Source organism: Polypterus senegalus, chromosome 6 (genome assembly GCF_016835505.1).
Source record: "Polypterus senegalus isolate Bchr_013 chromosome 6, ASM1683550v1, whole genome shotgun sequence".
Classification (NCBI taxonomy): Eukaryota; Metazoa; Chordata; class Cladistia; order Polypteriformes; family Polypteridae; genus Polypterus; species Polypterus senegalus.
The window spans coordinates 71,061,534-71,082,880 of record NC_053159.1 but is presented as its reverse complement, the minus strand read 5'-3'; the positions used below and the strand labels follow the sequence as shown (position 1 = coordinate 71,082,880).

The following is a 21,347-nucleotide window of genomic DNA, read 5'->3' as shown; positions in this document are numbered from 1 at the left end:
CTATACTAACACGCACATTTTTGTGATACATACGGACTCCCAGCTACCAGGAGAAAAAAAAAAGAAACATGTAATTAGGGTTACCACTTTTAATACAAAAAAATAAGGGACGCATACTGCAGCGGGGACCACATCCCTTGGGGGCCAAGCGCAATTTCATTCTCAAATACGGGACGATTCCGTATTTTAAAGGACGGGTGGCAACCCTACATGTAATCAAAAGAAGGAGGTGTCAGCTTCACCCGGAAAGTGGCTGTGCCGGCTTTCATACCGAGATCCCTAGACCTCTAAGCACTATGTAACATTAACAACTACATTAGTGCCACCGCCCTCCTTAACAGTAGGTGGCGCTGTGAAGCAACTCCGGCATGCCGTGGGACGGGCAGGACGTTGAAATAACTTGGTTTGTGTATCCTGTTTGTGATGTCACGGAGTTGTCAAGTAAGTTTACTATTTCTGTTGTTTGCATATATTAATCGGATTTGTTGTTTGCCGCAGATAATGTTTACACTTAAAAATAGCTCTTTAAATTATTTCAATTTTTCGCAGTTTTCAGGAGTTCAGCGGCTCTACCGTTTATTCCACAGAAGGAGTTTTATGTGCATTTCGTGTTATTAAAGGCTATCACATGCTAAAATTCAGCTTTTTTGCACGATGACGGTTTCACAGATCTTTCATGCTTCATGATATATATATTGTAGTTGCTTTAGTTGGAACAACGGCGGCTACTGTCCAGTGTTGCAGTTGTAGTCATGAAATTTGTACGGCACACTTTTTAGTTCAGAAGGTGACAATAGGAAATTTGAAGTTGTTCTGACCTTCCTGTCTGTAGTCCCGGGTATTCGGTTGTATATTTCGGAGCTACAGTCGAATAATACAGCTTAACGTTCAATTCAGTAACACGCAAAATAGGAATAATGTGACCTTACGATCGCTATAGACTATTTTAATATTATGACAGAATCAATCAGTGGTACTTACAATACCTTTTTGCTTGGATGGGGTCTGTAATCGCGAATCTCTGTTTTTTTCCTTGCGTTTTATCAATATGTAAAACGGTATGATGCTAAGTGTTCGATGTTGCCAAATGGCAAGTACGCCAGCCCAAAGCACCCCCGAAATGTTGCATCAATGTCGATTAATTGCATTATTTTTAAAATATTAATTACTCTAATGAATTTTAGAAGATAATCACTTACGTGCTGTCAATGGCGTCTTGATACTCAACGCTGCAGCATGTACTGGAGTCAGTTAATCACTTCATCAGAGGATGCTGTGGCCACTTCTTTTCCAGTAGGTCCTTTATTTGTACTGCAGCTCTACTTTAATACAAATCATTTGTCCGGTTACTGAAGACTGTGCTTTTTTTACTAAAAAATCCCAAAAGTCCAATCCAAGTGTTAGCTGGCATATGAACTGGCTTGTTATTCCTTTCAGTACATTTTGAGGGGTAACGGTTGTGAATAGAAATAGATACATACATAGAACTTTATTTTTTCTCAAAGGGGTACATTTGGCTTTTTACCCCCAATAAATATACAAGGTATGCACACACTGTAGTCTGAACTAACAGCAGAATGCTTAAAAAGAAAGAAAAGTCGAAAAGAAAGAAAAATTTAAGTCTTGGCAGAGACAAACACAGTGATGCATTACACAGGCAAATGGCACTTGGTATAATAAAAACATTTCCTAACACATTTCTGCTGAATTCATTGGCTGAAAGACCTCAGTGTTAGTGTGTCATGGAGAGAATGTGCAGCATTGTTTGTAATGGCACTCAGTTTTGTTTTAATTCTCTCATTTACTATGACCCCCAGGGGTGTCTCATGAGCCAGCTCTTTTAAATGGCTTGTTGTTTTGGTGGGCCTCTCTTGAAGTGATGTTGCTGGCCCGGCACACCACAATGTAGAAGATTGCACTGGTCATCACAAAGTTGTAGAAGATATGAAAGATGTTATTACTGACATTAAATGAACGTCTAAATTTTGCTGTGCCCTTTCTTATATAGTTCCTCTGTGTTATGAGCCCAGTCAACCTGTCATTGATGTAGATGTACTTGTGGGAGTGGACCACCACTGCATCTATTCCCAGAATAGTAGCTGAACATAGAGACTGTTCAGTGCACAAACATCAATAATCAGTTCCTTGGTTTTGCTGATGATTAGTTGTGTGGTTTATTTATACTTACCATTTCACTGTTTGATTTATTAACTTATGTATGTTATAAACTTTGCTGTGAAGAAGAAGGAAAGGAAGATCCTGCTTCTGATTGATAACTGTGCTGCTCACAGCATGCTTCTACATTTAGATGATGTTCAAGTTGAGTTCATCCCACCCAGTCATACGGCAGTGCTTCAGCCATTGGATTTGGCATCAGTCACAACCTGAAAATGTATTATCACAAAGGAAATGCTGAGAAAAATTCTCATCAGCATAACTTGCAGACAAGAAGAGATAAAAGTTAACGTGAAAAAAGTCATTGAAATGATTGCAAATGCCTGGACGCAAGTTAAAAAAAAGCACTATGGTGACAAATACAGAATCTCATTACTATGAAATTTTCATTACAACAAAATATTTTTAGGTCCCTGGCACTTTGTTGTAATGGAAATTGCCCTGTATTATTTATTCATCATTATTATTTTTATCATTATTAAACTATTATTATTCTATACCTCTGATTTTGTACTTTTAGTATTTTGTCAAGACCAGGGAACTCGTGTATAAAAAGTGTGCATACACAAAAATGTTGCATACGCCCATCTCTTACAGAAGCAGGCAGACCGTTCCCATTCCACAGTTTAGGGGCCCTGTAACTAAAAGAACAACCTCCCACTGTTATTTTATTAATCCTTGGAATCATAAGCAGACTGTCATCTTGAGATCTTAATATACGTTCTGGTCATGGTAAGTTCAGACAAGTAAGCCAGACCTTGGCCATTTAAGGCTAAAAGGACAATTTTGAAATCTGCCCTATACATAACCGGAAGCCAGTGTAAGAATTTAACAAATGGAGTTATGTGTTCATATTTTCTTGTTCTTGAAATAATTCTTGCAACAGCATTTTGGATAAACTGGAAGTTGTATAAAGAACAGTTTGAACATCCAGTGAACACCGAAATGCAGTAGTCAATCCTGATTTAGACAGCTTTGTAATGTGCACTTTAAATGACATTCTAGAATCAAAGATAACTCCTAGATTGCGGGCTGATTCAGTAAAATTAATGGTGATTCCAACTGAGCTAAATGATGACAAAATATTGTTGCAGTCAGCATCATTCCTTCCAATGATTAGTATCTCTATTTTATCAGTGTTTAAAGACAAGTAGTTCTCATCCATCCACTCTTTTAATTGACTACCACAACTAATTGAATACAACATTGGAGAAACTTGATTTGGTCTAAAACAAAGGTATAACTGGGTGTCATCTGTATATGAGTGAAAATTAACATTGTTTTCTAATGAGAGATCCCAGTGGAAGCATGTAAAGTGAAAACAGTAAAGACCCCAGTACTGAGCCCTGTGGGACACCATATCTCACTTTTGTGTATAATGATGGAGTTCTGTCAGCACATTTCTGTACGTATTGAAATCGATTTGATAAATTAGAGCTAAATCAGGCAAGGATATTGCCTGTAAGCCCAACATCATTTTCTAGTCTGTGCAGTAAAATAGAATGGTCAATGGTGTCAAATGCTGCACTTAATTCTAACAACATAATTGCAGTGAAGCAGTGTTTTCCCCAGAATATTTTTCCCTGCCGGGTGGCATGAAAAAGTAGCTGGGTGGGGCGGGACAGGGAAATTTGGTGGTGGGGAAAATTAAATGTGCACTATTTTTATTAGTTAATTCTTATTCATTATTTTCCAATGCTCAATATGACTTCCTATTTTAAGGTTTGACACTTATGCCAGAATATTTTTATTAAATTTAAGAAGTATCCAATTCAGGATCCTGCAACCCTAACAAAAATTTTAAATAACAATTGTTAGATAGATAGATACTTTTATTAATCCCAAGGGGAAATTCACATACTCCAGCATCAGCATACTAATAAAAAACAGTATTAAATTAAAGAGTGATAGAAATGCAGGTAAAACAGACAATAGCTTTGTATAATATTAACGTTTACGCCCCTGGGTGGAAGTGAAGAGTCGCATAGTGTGGGGGAGGAATAATCTCCTCAGTCTGTCAGTGGAGCAGGGCAGTGACATGACAGCAGTCTGTCGCTGAAGCTGCCCCTCTGTCTGGAGATGATACTGTTTAGTGGATTCTCCATGAATGACAGGAGCCTGCTCAGCGCCGGTTGCACTGCAACGGATGTCAAACTGTCCAGCTCAATACCTACAATAGAGCCTGCCTTCCTCACCAGTTTATCCAGGCGTGTGGCATCCTTCTTCTTTATGCTGCCTCCCCAGCACACCACAACGTAGACGAGGGCGCTCGCTACAACCGTCTGATAGAACATCTGCAGCATCTTATTGCAGATGATGAAGGACGCCAGCCTTCTAAGGAAGTATAGTCATCTCTGTCCTCTCTTGCACAGAGCATCAGTGTTGGCAGTCCATTCCAATTTATCATCCAGCTGTAATCCCAAGTCTTTATAGGTCTGCACCCTCTGCACACAGTCACCTCTGATAATCACAGGGTCCAGGAGGGGCCTGGGTCTCCTAAAATCCACCACCAACTCCTTGGTTTAGTTGGTGTTCAGGTGTAAGTGGTTTGAGTCGCACCATTTAACAAAGTCCTTGATTAGGTTCCTATACTCCTCCTCCTGCCCACTCCTGATGCAGCCCACAATAGCAGTGTCGTCAGTGAACTTTTGCATGTGGCAGGACTCCAAGTTGTATTGGAAGTCCGATGTATATAGGCTGAACACGACCGAAGAAAGTACAGTCCCCTGCGGCAGTTCTGTGTTGCTGACCACAATGTCAGACTTGCAGTTCCCGAGACGCACATACTGAGGTCTGTCTGTAAGATAGTCTACGATCCATGCCACCAGGTATGAATTACTCCCATCTCTGTCAGCTTGTCCCTAAGGAGCAGAGGTTGGATGGTGTTGAAGGCGCTAGAGAAGTCCAGAAACATAATTCTTACTGCACCACTGCCTCTGTCCAAGTGGGAGAGGGATCGGTGTAACATATAGATGATGGCATCCTCTGCTCCCACCTTCTCCTGGTATGCGAACTGCAGAGGGTCGTGGGCGTGGTGGACCTGTGGCCTCAGGTGGTGAAGCAGCAGCCTCTCCATGGTCTTCAACACATGTGACATCAGAGCAACAGGCCGGAAGTCATTCAGCTCACTAGGATGTGATACCTTTGGGACTGGGGTGATGCAAGATGTTTTCCAAAGCCTTGGGACTCTCCCCTGTTCCAGGCTCAGGTTGAAGATGTGCTGTAGAGGACTCCTCAGCTCCAGCGCACAGGCCTTCAGCAGTCGATGTTATTACATAAACCAAGAGGCACAAGTATTGTTGCTGTCGAAAAGAAAAGTGAAAACAATAAAAAAAAAAGTATGGGAAACCTAATGAAGAAAAATTTTAAAAATATTATTCAAAGCCAACTTGCATATGCAAAAGGTGTCTTCAGTTAAATACTTATTCTTCTTTTCTTCCTAGAGGCCCAGTTGTCTGCAGCTTTCCCATAATCAAAGTTTCCATGATCTGGGCCCTTCAAGGAGATCAGCATGAGATTATTTAGCGTGCTTTGATTCATGCAATTTCTCAAACATGTCTTGATCCTTTTAATGGCAGAAATCCCCCTTTTACATTCAGTTGTGCTCACTGGGATCACTAGCCCAATATGAGTTAGTTTGGCTAAATTTGGAAACGACTCTTTCAGCTCTGATGTCGTTGCCATTTTTAGTAAAATCTGTTTTGGACAGAAGTATTTGTATGGTTGACTTTTGATCATTTTTGACGCAACTGTCCATTCTTGCGTGCTATTTTCATAATTTAAAATTGGCGGGCTACCATTTTTGGAGTAATGATTGAAAAGAATTTCAGCAGACTCACTTGAATCGTGAGTTTCTGCATTGAAAACTTTTGAAAAGCTGGAAATAATTGGCATGTCAGGGAATCTTGCATCTAGGTGCTTGACATCTGTCTGTAGGTATTTATCATTTATTGCAGTTTTGAATGACATTTCCTCACTCTGTGTATAAACAATGCGGAAATCTGACCATTCTTCTGTCAGACAATGATGAAGGCTTTGAAAATATTTCCCAGGAGTGTCTTTCAACTCCATGATGGACAATTTTGTGGCGAGCAAAACTGGCTCAGTTTCGGTAAGATTAACATCTTGCCTTTGCCAAGTTGGACAACAAAGGTAATACATCTGAAAGCATCATCAGAAAGGAAACAAAATTGTACGTTTTAATACATCTGCTTACTCCTTCAGCTGTGTTGTCATTTGGTTCAGTGGCCTATCTCTCCAGCGCAGCTATGACACTTATCATACACTGTCGTAGTGACTGTACTGCAAAGTCATGAGACAGCCATCTAGTGTCACTGGCCATTTTCAGCTTAATCTGGGGAATGTTCAGAATATTTTGAATTTCCTTAAACCAGCCATCCTAACTGAAGAATTTTGGAAGAACTAGAACAGCTGCCTTAAGATGTCATTCAGTTTTGTTAAATAAGGTACAGCAGCTGCTGCTTGGGCACTTGTAAGGGCCAATCGATGGTTTTCACAGTGGCAGTTGACCAAGCAGTTTTGCCACACCTTTCTGTTTCCCAATCATATCAGCCGCTCCATCTGACCCTAGTCCAACCAGATTAGCAGTTTTCAAGCCTAGAGTGTCCATAGTCTCACTCAGTGTGTTGGTTATAGTCTCCACTTTGCCATCAGTCATTTTGCGGGTTGATACAAAACTAATTCTGACCTCTTTCGTGACCTGGCAAACATATTTAATATAAATAATTAATTGTTTTACAACTGAGATGTCTGTGGTTTCATCACACAGAATACTGAAAACATTTTCAGCGTGTATATTTTTCAGTATGTTAGACTTTATTTCTGACTAGCAAAATACCCGCGCTTCGCAGCGGATAAGTAGTGTTTTAAACAAGTTATGAAAAAGAAAAGGAAAAATTTTAAAAATAACGTTACATGATTGTTAATGTAATTGTTTTGTCTTTGATATGGGTGTTGTTGTCATATCTATACCATGTATGTATATATGTGTATGTGTATATGTATATATATATATATAATATATATATATATATATATATCTCTCTATCTATCAAAATACCCACGCTTGGCAGTGGAAGTAAAAAGAAAGGGAAACATTTTAATAATAGCGTAATATAATTGACAATGTAATTGTTTTGTCATTGTCGTGAGTGTTTCTGGCATATATATATATATATATATATATATATATATATATATATATAATACATATATAATACATATATACATGTGTACATATATACACACACACATATACTATGGGGTGCCAAACAGGCAAATAAATTGATTTTGTGAATATATAAAGTCAAGTCAGAATATATAAAGTCAAAACTTGAATATATAAAGTCATTCCCGAATATATAAAGTCAAAACTTGAATATATAAAGTCAGCGTCGGTATGTATAAAGTCACAACCTGAATATATAAAGTCATCGTCAGAATTTATAAAGTCATTCCTGATTATATAAAGTCAACATCGGAGTGTATAAACTCACTCCTGAATATATAAAGTGAAAGTCAAAATCTATTGATTGAAACGACTCTGAACTGAACTAAGTTAACAAAAATGTATTCAGAAAAATAAATTAAAAAAACACTGTTCAGTTAATGTTTTGAAAATGATGCATGTGCCCTGCCCAGGATTGGTTCCTGGCTTGCGCCCAGTGTTGGCTGGAATTGTCTCCAGCAGACCCCCGTGACCCTGTGGTCGGATTCAACGTGTTGGGAAATGGATGGCTATTCCAGCGCTGACTTTGTATATTCCGACGCTGACTTTATATATTCAAGATTTGACTTTATAGGTTTCAGCGCTGACTTTATATATTCCGACGCTGACTTTATATAATCAAGTTTTGACTTTATATATTCGCGAATGACTTTATATATACAAGTTTTGACTTTATATAGTTAAATGTAGTCTTCATTGCATAACTTTTTCTTTACCATAGAAATTTAAAGACTAAATTCAACTTCCATTCCTAACAAAGATATTTCTGGCGACTAAATAGAAGCTACTTATATCCAAATTTGAGCTATTGAGCTGTCGCCTGCCTGCCTGAATAAATCACCCTCGCTTCGCTCTTACTTTTTTACCGTTCATTTAATCATGGCTAGTGGCGGAAAAATTATAAAATGGAAGGAGGATTACACTGAGTATGGCTTTACCAAAACAATTATTGATGGCGAATCGATTATTCATAAAGCTTCAATTGGTGATCTGTTTTTCTGTGTTAACCTCATATTTTTTCATACTTCTTCTCAAACCAAGGGGGTGCGAGGGTGACAGAAGTTCCCCTTTGCTTGTGATTAAATGCGTGATTTTTTAACGCTTTATGGAGCACATGCATCGAAGCTTCTCAGCTGTGCTTGTGCTAAGAAAAGGAAACATTTTAAAAATAACACGATTGTCAATGTAACCTTTTGTAAGTAGTGCCTAAAGGATTCAGTGTGGAGAAACTCTAGACACAGCGTGTGTATTAACTTGTGGATTTTTCTGTGAGTATTTTGTGGCAGCGTCACAAAGTCGTAACACTGCGTTAGCTGCGGAGCGCAGCTCAGAGCAAAATGAGGTGAATGGGAGGGGAGATGATGACGTGACTCCCCACCCGCCTTAACTGTCAATCCCCCACAAACACAGTCTCTCGGAATTTGCATAAGCACAGCCCCTCACCTGCAATTTTAACTTAGTTGCAAAGTGATCAAAATTCTCGTTTATATCCTGCATCCTCTCATTAATCTTGTATCCCGCATTACCCGTGGGCATGACAAACCCCAGCGGCAGCCTGTCAATGAACTTAATTTAAACTTAAGGTTTACACCGTGCTTTGTTTCCGAAGTAGTAGCACTCATGAATATGGTTGTATATGTCACTCGCTCGCTTCTTATTGTTTCGCTGCCTTCTGAATTATGTAATACCTGTTTTCTTCAGCGCTTTTTGGAGCTCTTCCTGGTTTTCTACGTACTGCGTTGACAGTCCGTTCACGTGATTACGTGGGATGCGTGATGATGTCACACGAAACTCCACCCCCCCACGGCTTTCGAGCTCAACTCCTTTACAGTATATGTAGAGAAATAGCTTCCAGTTATGACCATTACGCGTAGAATTTCGAAATGAAACCTGCCCAACTTTTCGGCCCATTCTCCTCTGACCTCTAGCATCAACAAGGCATTTTCGCCCACAGGACTGCCGCATACTGGATGTTTTTCCCTTTTCACACCATTCTTTGTAAACCCTAGAAATGGTTGTGCGTGAAAATCCCAGTAACTGAGCAGATTGTGAAATACTCAGACCGGCCCGTCTAGCACCAACAACCATGCCACGCTCAAAATTGCATTAAATCACCTTTCTTTCCCATTCTGACATTCAGTTTGGAGTTCATGAGATTGTCTTGACCAGGACCACACCCCTAAATGCATTGAAGCAACTGCCATGTGATTGGTTGATAGTTCATAATTGCATTAATGAGAAATTGAACAGGTGTTCCTAATAATCCTTTAGGTGAGTGTATATATATATTGTGAGCCGGAGAGCTAATCGCACCCCAAATAGAGACAAACGCCCCTGGGAAAACCACAAACCCTGAAACACTGACTACCCTCACATTGCTCCTTATCCTTGCGCTGTAACGCGTAATACAAGCCTCGCGCGCTACTCCGCCGACTTATAAGCCTTGTGCAGCGCCTGTCATTTTTGAAATTGATTGTTTGCTTTTATCTCTTTCTGCGCCTAGCGGAACTGTCATCTCTGACTTGTCATGGAGCACGTTTAAGCTCATGTGTTTGCGGTGTTTGAATAAAAATCCTTCTTTTTTCTACGACCTCCTGTGTCTCTGTGCAAATCTGTGACCCAAGCGTGACAAGATATATATATGTATGTGTATATATATATATATATATATATATATATATATACTAGCAAAATACCCGCGCTTGGCAGCGGTGAAGTACTGCCTTAAAATTTTTATTAAGAAGAAAATTAAACCTTTTTAAACTGAGGGAAAATATACCAATAATTATTTGTTAAGAATCTCTTTGTATACCACATTGTGAGTTCGGCCCTCCGGTTGTAATATGACCAAGCTCTGCGCTGAGCTTACTCTTGAGCATGCAACGTACAGTTGGCCATGTGAACAGTAATCTTGTTTCATATCTCACAGCTTGGATTGCTGCAGTCCTAATCGGTTTGAGTTTCATGGTTTATTTCAATTACGACAGTATTTGTAGGACTTGTGTTGAAGAGACATTCGGCATCTGTCATGCGTTGTAAGTATACAACCGGTTTCATCGATAACTTTACATCCAGCTTTTGAGAGTTTAAACATTCATAAACATCAAAGCCACCACCACCTACTCAAAGCATCATGATGCACCAACATTGATGGACTGAAAGCCAGAAGTCTATGTGACCATCATCATCAGGTCCTTCGATGAAAACGCTAAATACAAAGAGGACTGTTTGATTTATGTTAGGTAGATTGCCCAGAGGGGACTGGGCGGTCTCTTGGTCTGGAACCCCTACAGATTTTATTTTTTTCTCCAGCCTTTGGAGTTTTTTTTTTTTGTTTTTTCTGTCCACCCTGGCCATCGGACCTTACTCTTATTCTATGTTAATTAATGTTGACTTATGTTTATCTTTTATTGTGTCTTCTATTTCTCTATTCATTTTGTAAAGCACTTTGAGCTACATTTTTTTGTATGAATATGTGCTATATAAATAAATGTTGATTGATTGATTGATTGCTTGATACTAAAATCGTCACCTGTCAATCTAAGATGTTTAAGAGGCATTGGCAGTTGTCAAAAGGTGTAAAATATTTATCCATTTCGGTACACTTGAAAACGACAACCGAACAATTCACCGGCAGCCATCAACTCACATGCAGATGCATAGGTGAAGGGCTTAAGCATTTCACTCTTCTAGTGCTTCTGTGTAGAATAATTATCTCCTTTACCATCATCAGTGCACACCTTGAACCTGTCCCAGTCATTCAATACATAAGACACAATGTTCCTCCGGATATCAAGAGTGAACCTGATATGGCCGTGCAATATGTAACAAAGAGAATGGAAAAGGTAGGGTATTTTGCTAGTATATATATATATGACAGCAACACTCATAACAGTGACAAAACAATTACATTGACAATCATGTTACGTTATTTTTAAAATGTTTCTTTTTTAAAATGTTAACTTCTTTAACATACTACTTCTCCGCTGCAAAGCGCGGGTATTTTGAGATATATATATGTGTGTGTATATATATGTGTATGTGTGTGTGTGTGTATATATATGTGTATGTGTGTGTGTGTGTATATATATATATGTATGTGTGTGTGTATATGTATATATATATGTATGTGTGTGTGTGTGTATATATATGTATATATATATATATATGTATGTGTGTGTGTGTGTGTGTGTGTGTATATATATATATATATGTATGTGTGTGTGTGTGTGTGTGTGTGGTGTGTGTGTGTGTGTGTGTGTGTGTGTATATATATATATATATGTATGTATGTATGTGTGTGTGTGTGTGTATATATATATATATATATATATGTATGTATGTATGTGTGTGTGTGTGTGTATTAAACATGGGCGATATGGCCTAAAATCAATATCACGATAAATTGAGCAGTTAACCTCGATAACGATAAATGGACGATAACCACCCCAAGTGCCAAAAAAACAAACTTTTTTTTTTCTCATTTGATGGGGCTGTGGCAGGCAGCATAGTTCCTCCAGTTATTTTGATAATATTATTCCCCCTAGACCTATTCATTGCAATTATATTATTACCACTTTAAAGGACTGTAAAATGTCACTGAAAATAAATGAAGACAATAGTAGTAAGTACTTTTAGTGGTTAAGATTTATTAACTGAACAAAATAAAAAGTGTAGGATACAATATGTAACCATGCTCTCTAAAAAATGTGTATCCCTTGTAAACAAAATAGTTTAATAATAAATATGTTTCACATTGGCTATTCACAAAGTAAACAATGATTGTGCAAATGTAATGCCATCATGGACAAAGGCCTATCTCTGCTAAGGCCTTGAGGTAGCATATCTATCCAAATCTTCACACCCAACATCACCCCAATTCATGGTCTAATTCTCAAATAAAGCAAGCAAAATAAAGTAAGAATTAAATAAGACCTCTCAGACCATATTTACAAAATTAAAAAGGGTTGGCACAGTAATAAAACATTTTAAAAATCGTGTATGTTGCTGCATTTCACAGCACAACATGATCAACACTGGCTCACAATAAGTCTTCTGTAAAAACTTTCTGGATACACTGCTGCTCAGCAGTCTTAAGTATTTTTATGCCTATATAAACATTATTCAAACATTAATACTTTCAATTTTGAATATGACACACAGAATTAAAGTCACTTTAAAACACACCAGATGTCACCACCCAAATATATTAAGATGTACACACTTACCGACTGCCAGGTGCAGCCTGTGCCCAAAACATTGCACCTGTGTCCATTTATTGAGCTTGACAGCTTTCACAATATTTGGGCCGTTGTCAGTTGTTATAGCAACAAGGTCCTCTTCACTGATGTCCCATGCAGACAGCATCGCTCTCAACCCCTGTCCAACCATCTCCCCCGTGTGATCAGATGGAAAATAGGCCGTCTCGAGCACTCTGGTACGCAGCTCCCATTTGTTGTCGATGTAATGAACTGTGAGACTAATATACGGCTCCATTGTGCGGCTGGACCAGAGATCGGATGTGGCTGCAACGTGCTTAACGTATCTCAATTCAGCAGCAACCTTTTTCCTCTCTGTGCTGTACATGCTGGGAATGATAGTTTTGAAAAATATTTTCGTGATGGGAGTTCGTATCTCTTGTCAATTATTTTCATGAAGTGTCTGAACCCGTTGCGTTCCACTGTAGCAATAGGAGCCATGTCTTTTGCTATGTGGTAGCCTATAGCATTTGTGATTTCTTGCCATCTTTTGAAGTTCGCTCATATAGTTGAGTACTAGCAAATGCTTCGTTATTGACCGCTGCCTGGTGGAGGAAGGCGTTTTGCTGGTCCTCCTAATCTCTTCTCGCTTTGAGCTTTTTATGTCTTGAATTGAATCACATGGTTGTGCTGCAGGTGGTGGAAGAGGTTGGTTGTGTTACCTTGACTTGACGCAACAGTCGTTTTGCAGAGTTTACATTTAACAATTTTTTGATCAATATCATCCTTGTTGAATCCAAAATGTTGCCAAACGATTGATGATGCATTTTTTGTTAATAAGCGTCTCCTCTTCCTCCTCCACCAGCTCTACCTTCGCTGCTGCTTCAACATTTAAATCGTCCTCCATTTGTTCACCCGTGTCTCGTCTTGGTACAGGTAGTAGAGTCATGTGACTCCACCCCGTCAAGTCTGTAACGTAGCACAGCGTCTTAAAGGGACATGAACATCGCCAACCTGCACATGCCTTTTCTTTTTTAAAAATACCGAATTTACCGACATGGGCAAAATGACGTCGATGAGAGTCATAAATTTCGGTAACGATAAATTTTTGATATATCGCCCAGCCCTAGTGTGTATATATATATATATATATGTATGTATGTATGTATGTATGTATGTATGTGTGTGTGTGTGTGTATATATATATATATATATATATGTGTGTGTGTGTGTGTGTATATATATATATATATATATATATGTGTGTGTGTGTATATATATATATATATGTGTGTGTGTGTGTGTGTGTGTATATATATATATGTGTGTGTGTGTGTGTGTGTGTGTGTATATATATATGTATGTATGTATGTATGTATGTATGTATATATATATTTTTATATATATATATGTATGTATGTATGTATGTATGTATGTATGTATATATATATATATATATATGTATATATGTATGTGTGTGTGTGTGTGAATATACAGTATATATGTATGTGTGTGTGTGTGTATATATATATATATATATATATATATATATATATATATACAGTAATCCCTCGCTATATCGCACTTCGACTTTCGCGGCTTCACTCTATCGCGGATTTATGTAAGCATATCTAAATACATATCACAAAATTTTTCGCTGGTTCACGGATTTCTGCGGACAATGGGTCTTTTAATTTATGGTACACGCTTCCTCAGTTTGTTTGCCCAGTTGATTTCATACAAGGGACGCTATTGGCTGATGGCTGAGAAGCTTCCCAATCAGAGCACGTATTACATATTAAATAAAACTCAATGATATACGTTTGCACATTTCAAAGCTCTAACAGCCTGTATTGATTTTTGATTGTTTGCTTTTCTCTGCGCCTGACGTAGGGGGTGTAAGCAGAGGGGCTGTTTGCACAGAGGCTGTTTGCTTAGAAGATACGGACGTTCCTCTAAAAAATGCTGAAAAGACTTCCTTCACATTGATCCCTTCACTGCGGCTGCTTTATCGCGGTGCTTCGTTTACTTAAAAGCACAAAGGCCCTATTGATTTTTGTTTACTTTTCTCTCTCTCTGATATTCTCTGCTCCTGATGGCGCTCCTTTGAAGAGAAGATATGTTTGCATTCTTTTAATTGTGAGAAAGAACTGTCATCTCTGTCTCGTCATGGAGCACAGTTTGAACTTTTGACTAAAGGGTGTTATTTCATGTATAGAGGGCTCTAATAATGTTAAAATCGTATTTAGAAAGTCGTAAACAGGTTTTCTATGCTCTAACTGCGAAAATATTTATAAATAAATAATCCTACATTTCGTGGAAATTCATTTATCTGTCTGGAGCGGATTAACCGCGATAAACAAGGGTTTACTGTGTAACTGTGCATAGAATATTTATAAACAGTGTGGGAGAGTTTCTAAGGGCTTAAAATATATAAAAATAACCATACAAACATATGATTTTCACCTATCGTGAGCGGGTCTGGAACGCAACCCCCGCGATCGAGGAGGGATTACTGTATATGTATGTGTGTGTATATATATATATATATATATATATATATATATATACATACATATCTATACTAATAAAAGGCAAAGCCCTCACTGACTGACTGACTCACTCACTCACTGACTCATCACTAATTCTCCAAGTTCCCGTGTAGGTAGAAGGCTGAAATTTGGCAGGCTCATTCCTTACAGCTTCCTTACAAAAGTTGGGCAGGTTTCATTTCGAAATTCTATGCGTAATGGTCATAACTGGAAGCTATTTTTCTCTATTTACTGTAATGGAGTTGAGCTCGAAAGCCCTGGGGGACGGAGTTTCGTGTGACATCATCACGCCTCCCACGTAATCACTTGAACTGACTGTCAACGCAGTGCGTATTACACCAGGAAGAGCTCCAAAAAGCGCTGAAGAAAACATGCATTATACAATTGAGAAGGCAGCGAAACAATAAGAAGCAAGCGAATGACATATACAACCATATTCATGAGTGCTGCTACTTCGGAAACAAAGCAAGGTGTAAACCTAAAGTTTAAATTAAGTTCATAGACAGGCTGCCGTTGGCATTTGTCATGCCCACAGGTAATGCGGGATACAAGTTTAATGAGAGGACGCAGGATATAAATGAGAGTTTTGATCACTTTGTAACTAAGTTAAAATTGCATGTGAAGGGCTGTGCTTATGCAAATTCCGAGAGATTGTGTTTGTGGGGGATTGACAGTTAAGGCGGGTGGGGGAGTCACGTCATCATCTCCCCTCCCATTCACCTCATTTCGCTCTGAGCTGAGCTCCGCAGCTAATGCACGCAGTGTTACGGAAGCGACTTTGTGACGCTGCCACCAAATACTCACAGAAAAATCCACAAGTTAATAGACATGCTGTCTCTACAGTTTCTCCACACTGAATCCTCCAGGCACTACTTACAAAAGGTTAAATTGACAATCGTGTTACATTATTATTTTAAAATGTTTCCTTTTCTTAGCACAAGCACAGCTGAGAAGCTTCAATGCATGTGCTCCATAACGTTTTAAAAAATCACGCATTTAATCACACTTTGCAATACCACCAAAGGGGAACATATAATTTCATGGTACACCGATTACATTGATCAGCGCTTCCCGATTCATTTTACCCTCTCACACACTTGGTTTGAGAAGAAATATGAAAAATATGACGTTAATACAGAAAAACAGATCATCAGTTGAAGCTTTATGAATAATCGATTCGCCATCAATAATTGTTTTGGTAAAGCCATACTCTGTGTAATCCTCCTTCCATTTTATAATTTTTCTGCCACTAGCGAAGCGAGGGTGACTTATTCAGACAGGCAGGCGACAGCTCAATAGCTCGAATTTGGATATAAGTAGGTTCTATTTAGTCGCCAGAAATATCTTTGTTAGGAATGGGAGTTGAATTTAGTCATTTAAATTTCTATGGTGAAGAAAAAGTTATGCAATGATGACTACATTTAACTGTGTAAAGTCAAAACTTGATTATATAAAGTCAGCGTCAGTATATATAAAGTCAAAACTTCCCAAATACAGTAATCCCTCCTCGATTGCGGGGGTTGCATACCAGACCCCCCCGCGATAGGTGAAAATCCGCAAAGTAGAAACCATATGTTTGTATGGTTATTTTTATATATTTTAAGCCCTTATAAACTCTACTGTAACATACTGTTAACATTATTAGAGCCCTGTAGACATGAAATAAAATCTTTTAGTCAAAAGTTTAAACTGTGCTCCATGACAAGACTGAGATGGCAGTTCTTTCTCACAATTAAAAGAATGCAAACATATTTTCTCTTTAAAGGAGTACCATCAGGAGCATAGAATGTCAGAGAGAGCGCTCGCTAAGAAAAGCAAACAATCAAAAAATCAATACGTGCTTTTAAGTATGCAGAAGCACTGCGATAAAGCGGCATTTTGTAGAGGAGCGTCCGTATCTTCTAGGCAAACAGCCCCTCTGCTCACACCCCCTCCGTCAGGCAGAGAGAGTGAGAGAGATAGAGAGAAGCAAACATTCAAGCACCACGCGGGAAGCATATCTTATATCATTGAGGAGTTTTACTTAATATGTAATACATGCTCTGATTGGGTAGCTTCTAAGCCATTCGCCAATAGCGTCCCTTGTATGAAATCAACTGGGCAAACAAACTGAGGAAGCGTGTACCATAAATTAAAAAACCCATTGTCCACAGAAAGCCGCGAACCAGCGAAAAATCCGTGATATATATTTAAATGTGCTTACATTTAAAATCCGCGATAGAGTGAAGCCGCGAAAGTCGAAGCGCGATATAGCGAGGGATTACTGTATATAACATCAAAACCTGAGTATATAAAGACAGCCTTGGAATATTTCGGAATATATAAAGTAAGCGCTAGAATATATAAAGTCAAAACTTAAATATATAAAGTCAGCGTTGGAATATATAAAGTCAGCGCTGGAATATATAAAGTAACTGCTGCAATATATAAAGTCAAAACTTCAATATATAAAGTCAGAGTCGCAATATATAAAGTAAGCGCTGGAATATCCATCCATTTCCCAACCCGTCGAATCCGACCACAGGGTTACGGGGGTCTGCTGGAGCCAATCCCAGCCAACACTGGGCGCAAGGCAGGAACCAGTCCTGGGCAGGGCACATGCATCATTTTCAAAAAATTAACCGAACAGTGTTTTTTTAATTTATTTTTCTGAATACGTTTTTGTTCAGCTAGTTCAGTTCAGAGTTGTTTCAATCAATACATTTTACTTTGACTTTATATGTTCAGGAATGAGTTTATATATTCCGATGTTGACTTTATATAATCAGGAATGACTTTCTAAATTCCGACGCTGACTTTATATATTCAGGTTTTGACTTTATATAATCAGGAATGACTTTATATATACCGACGCTGACTTTCTATATTCAAGTTTTGACTTAATATATTCCAGCGATGACTTTATATATTCAAGTTTTGACTTTATATATTCAGAAAAAAGTTTTGACTTTATGTATACTGACGCTGACTTTATATATTCAAGTTTTGACTTGATATATTCTGACGCCGACTTTATATATTCACAAAATCAATTTATTTGCCTGTTTGGCACTCCATTGTATATGTGTGTGTGTATATATGTACACATGTATGTGTGTGTGTGTGTGTATATATATATATATATATTTTATATATATATATATTTTTTTATATATATATATATATTTTTATATATATATATATATATTTTATATATATATATATATATATATATATATATATATATATATATATATATATATATATATATATATATATATTTTTATATATATATGCCAGCAACACTAATGACAAAACAATTACATTGTCAATCATGTTACGTTATTATTAAAATGTTTCCTTTTCTTTTTACTTCTCCGCTGCCAAGCGCGGGTATTTTGATATATAGATAGATAGATATATATATATACATATATACAGTGGAACCTCGGTTTACGAGTGTTTTGCAAGACGAGCAAAAATTTTTAATAAATTTTGACTTGATAAACGAGCGATGTCTTGCAATACGAGCAGTATGAATACACTTTGTCTGTTGAGAGTCATGTGATCACAACTGAGCTGATGGTTCTTCTCTCTCTCTCCTTATCTCGCTCGCTTGCCCAGCACCTCTCTCTCTCCTTATCTTGCTTGCTCGCCCAGCGCGTCTCTCTCTCTCTCTCCTTATCTCGCTTGCTCGCCCAGCGCGTCTCTCTCTCTCTCTTCTTATCTCGCTAGCCCAGCACGTCTCTGTTTACAGCGCGTCTCTCTCTCCTTATCTCGCTCGCCCAGCGCTCTCTTTTACTACAGCATTGTGTGTGTGTGTGTGCGCTGTGAAGTGCGAGTCCCCATCTTGCTCCCCAAAACACGAAGCTGAGTCTCAGTACTTTAACTTTAGTTTTATTCAGCTTGAAACAGCAACAGCACTGTTATTTATTGCAGCGGGATCTTTATAATGTTCCTTGTATGACCCATTGACGACAGGCGCTTATAGCATGTCTGCGATCTTTTTGGATGCGCTTATACAGCGAACTGCTACAGCGCTGGGAGACTGCGATTGCTTTGGGACACTCTTCCACGTGTCTTCCTGTTGGGTGGAATCCCACATGAGTTTAGAAACTCACACCAGCCATGATTCTTTTTAAAGGTAAAGTGCAGGTTAATTTGTATTATGTATTTTACTTTATATTTTGTCTTAATCATTTTTATATGAATAGTTTTGGGTTGTGGAACGAATCATCTGAGTTTCCATTATTTCTTATGGGGAAATTTGCTTTGATATACGAGTGTTTTGGATTGCGAGCATGTTTCCGGAACGAATTATGCTTGCAAACCGAGGTTCCACTATATATATATATATATATATATATCTATCTATCTATCTATCTATCTACTGTATATATATCTATATATCTCTATATATATAGATATGATATATATATATATATTGATATGAGAACAACACTCATATCAATGACAAAACAATTACATTAACAATCATGTTACATTATTTATTAAATTTTTCCTTTTTTTTTCATAACTTCTTTAACACACTACTTCTCCGCTGCGAAGCGCGGGTATTCTGCTAGTATACTAATAAAAGGCAAAGCCCTGACTGACTCACAAACTCACTCACTCACTGATTCACTCATCACTAATTCTCCAACTTCCCGTGTAGGTTGAAGGCTGAAATTTGGCAGGCTCATTCCTTACAGCTTACTTACAAAAGTTATGCAGGTTTCATTTCGAAATTCTACACGTAACGGTCATAACTGGAACCTACTTTCATCCATATATATGGCTATAGCCTGCAGCTCAGTAGCTGTGTGAGGCGGAGTTGTGTCCTGCATCATGATGCCTCCCACGTAATTGAGTGCCTGCCCATATAAGGCCGTCTGTCAGCAGCTATCCAATAGACATGCTGCCACGAAATATTCGCAGGTGAAGGACCGTGCTTATGCAAATGAGGATAAGATGGTCAGGCACAAACTCAGCGAAAGTGCGAGAGAAAGTTTTAAGTGACGGGTCTTAGCTAACATTAAATAAAGCCGTGGACATCGCAAGATCGCACGACATAGCACAAGCACAGCTGAGAACCTTTGATTCATGTACTCCGAGCGGCTCACGTGAACTGACTTTGCAGGACTGGGAAAGGTAAACCCGTGCATGCAGTGTGTGATGTCTCAGACACACTACTTCTCCACTGCAAAGTGCGGGTATCTGACCTAACATTAAATAAAGCCGTGGGCATCGCGAGATTGCACGAAATAGCACAAGCACAGCTGAGAAGCTTCGATGCATGTACTCCTAGCAGCTCACGTGAACTCACTTTGCAGGACTGGGAAAGGTAAACCCGTGCATGCAGTGTGTGATGTCTCAGACACACTACTTCTCCGCTGCGAAGCGCAGATATCTGAGCTAACATTAAATAAAGCCGTGGACATTGCGAGATAGCACAAGCACAGCTGAGAAGCTTCGATGCATGTACTCCTAGCAGCTCACGTGAACTCACTTTGCAGGACTGGGAAAAGTAAACCTGTACATGCAGTGTGTGATGTCTCAGACACACTACTTCTCCGCTGCGAAGCGCAGATATCTGAGCTAACATTAAATAAAGCCATGGACATCGCGAGATAGCACAAGCACAGCTGAGAAGCTTCGATGCATGTACTCCGAGCGGCTCACGTGAACTGACTTTGAAGGACTGGGAAAGGTAAACCCGTGCATACAGTGTGTGATGTCTCAGACACACTACTTCTCCGCTGCGAATCGCAGATATCTGAGCTAACATTAAATAAAGCGATGCATGTACTCCGAGCGGCTCTGTATAATGAAACGTGTTATCTTTACAACGGTTTACAAACACAGAATGTAACTTGAATACAACATGTCCTCCAAATACAAACCTGATTTAAAGAAATAATGATAATCAAATCCTTGATGACAGCAACACTCATGACAGTCACAAAAAAATTACACTGACAATCAGGTTATGTTATTTTTAAAATGTTTCCGCTTCTTTTTCATAACTTCTTTAACACACTACTTCTCTGCTGCTGGTATTTTGCTAGTGTATATATATATATATATATATATATATATATATATATATATATATATATATATATATATATATATATATATATATATCTCCAGAAAATTGTGGTTTTTTGCACTATATAGAGCTCCTGGATGACT

General features: G+C 38.4%; 1 protein-coding gene across 1 annotated transcript in view; it reads left to right on the top strand.

The window, feature by feature from the left end:
• Positions 1-364: 364 nt before the first annotated feature.
• The window catches only part of LOC120531157 (BTB/POZ domain-containing protein KCTD18-like), a 70,389-nt gene continuing 49,406 nt past the window's right edge, over positions 365-21,347 (top strand). Inside the window, exon 1 of the mRNA XM_039756317.1 lies at positions 365-441. The gene's annotated coding sequence lies outside the window, so the exon portion shown is untranslated. The remainder of the gene's footprint in view (positions 442-21,347) is intronic.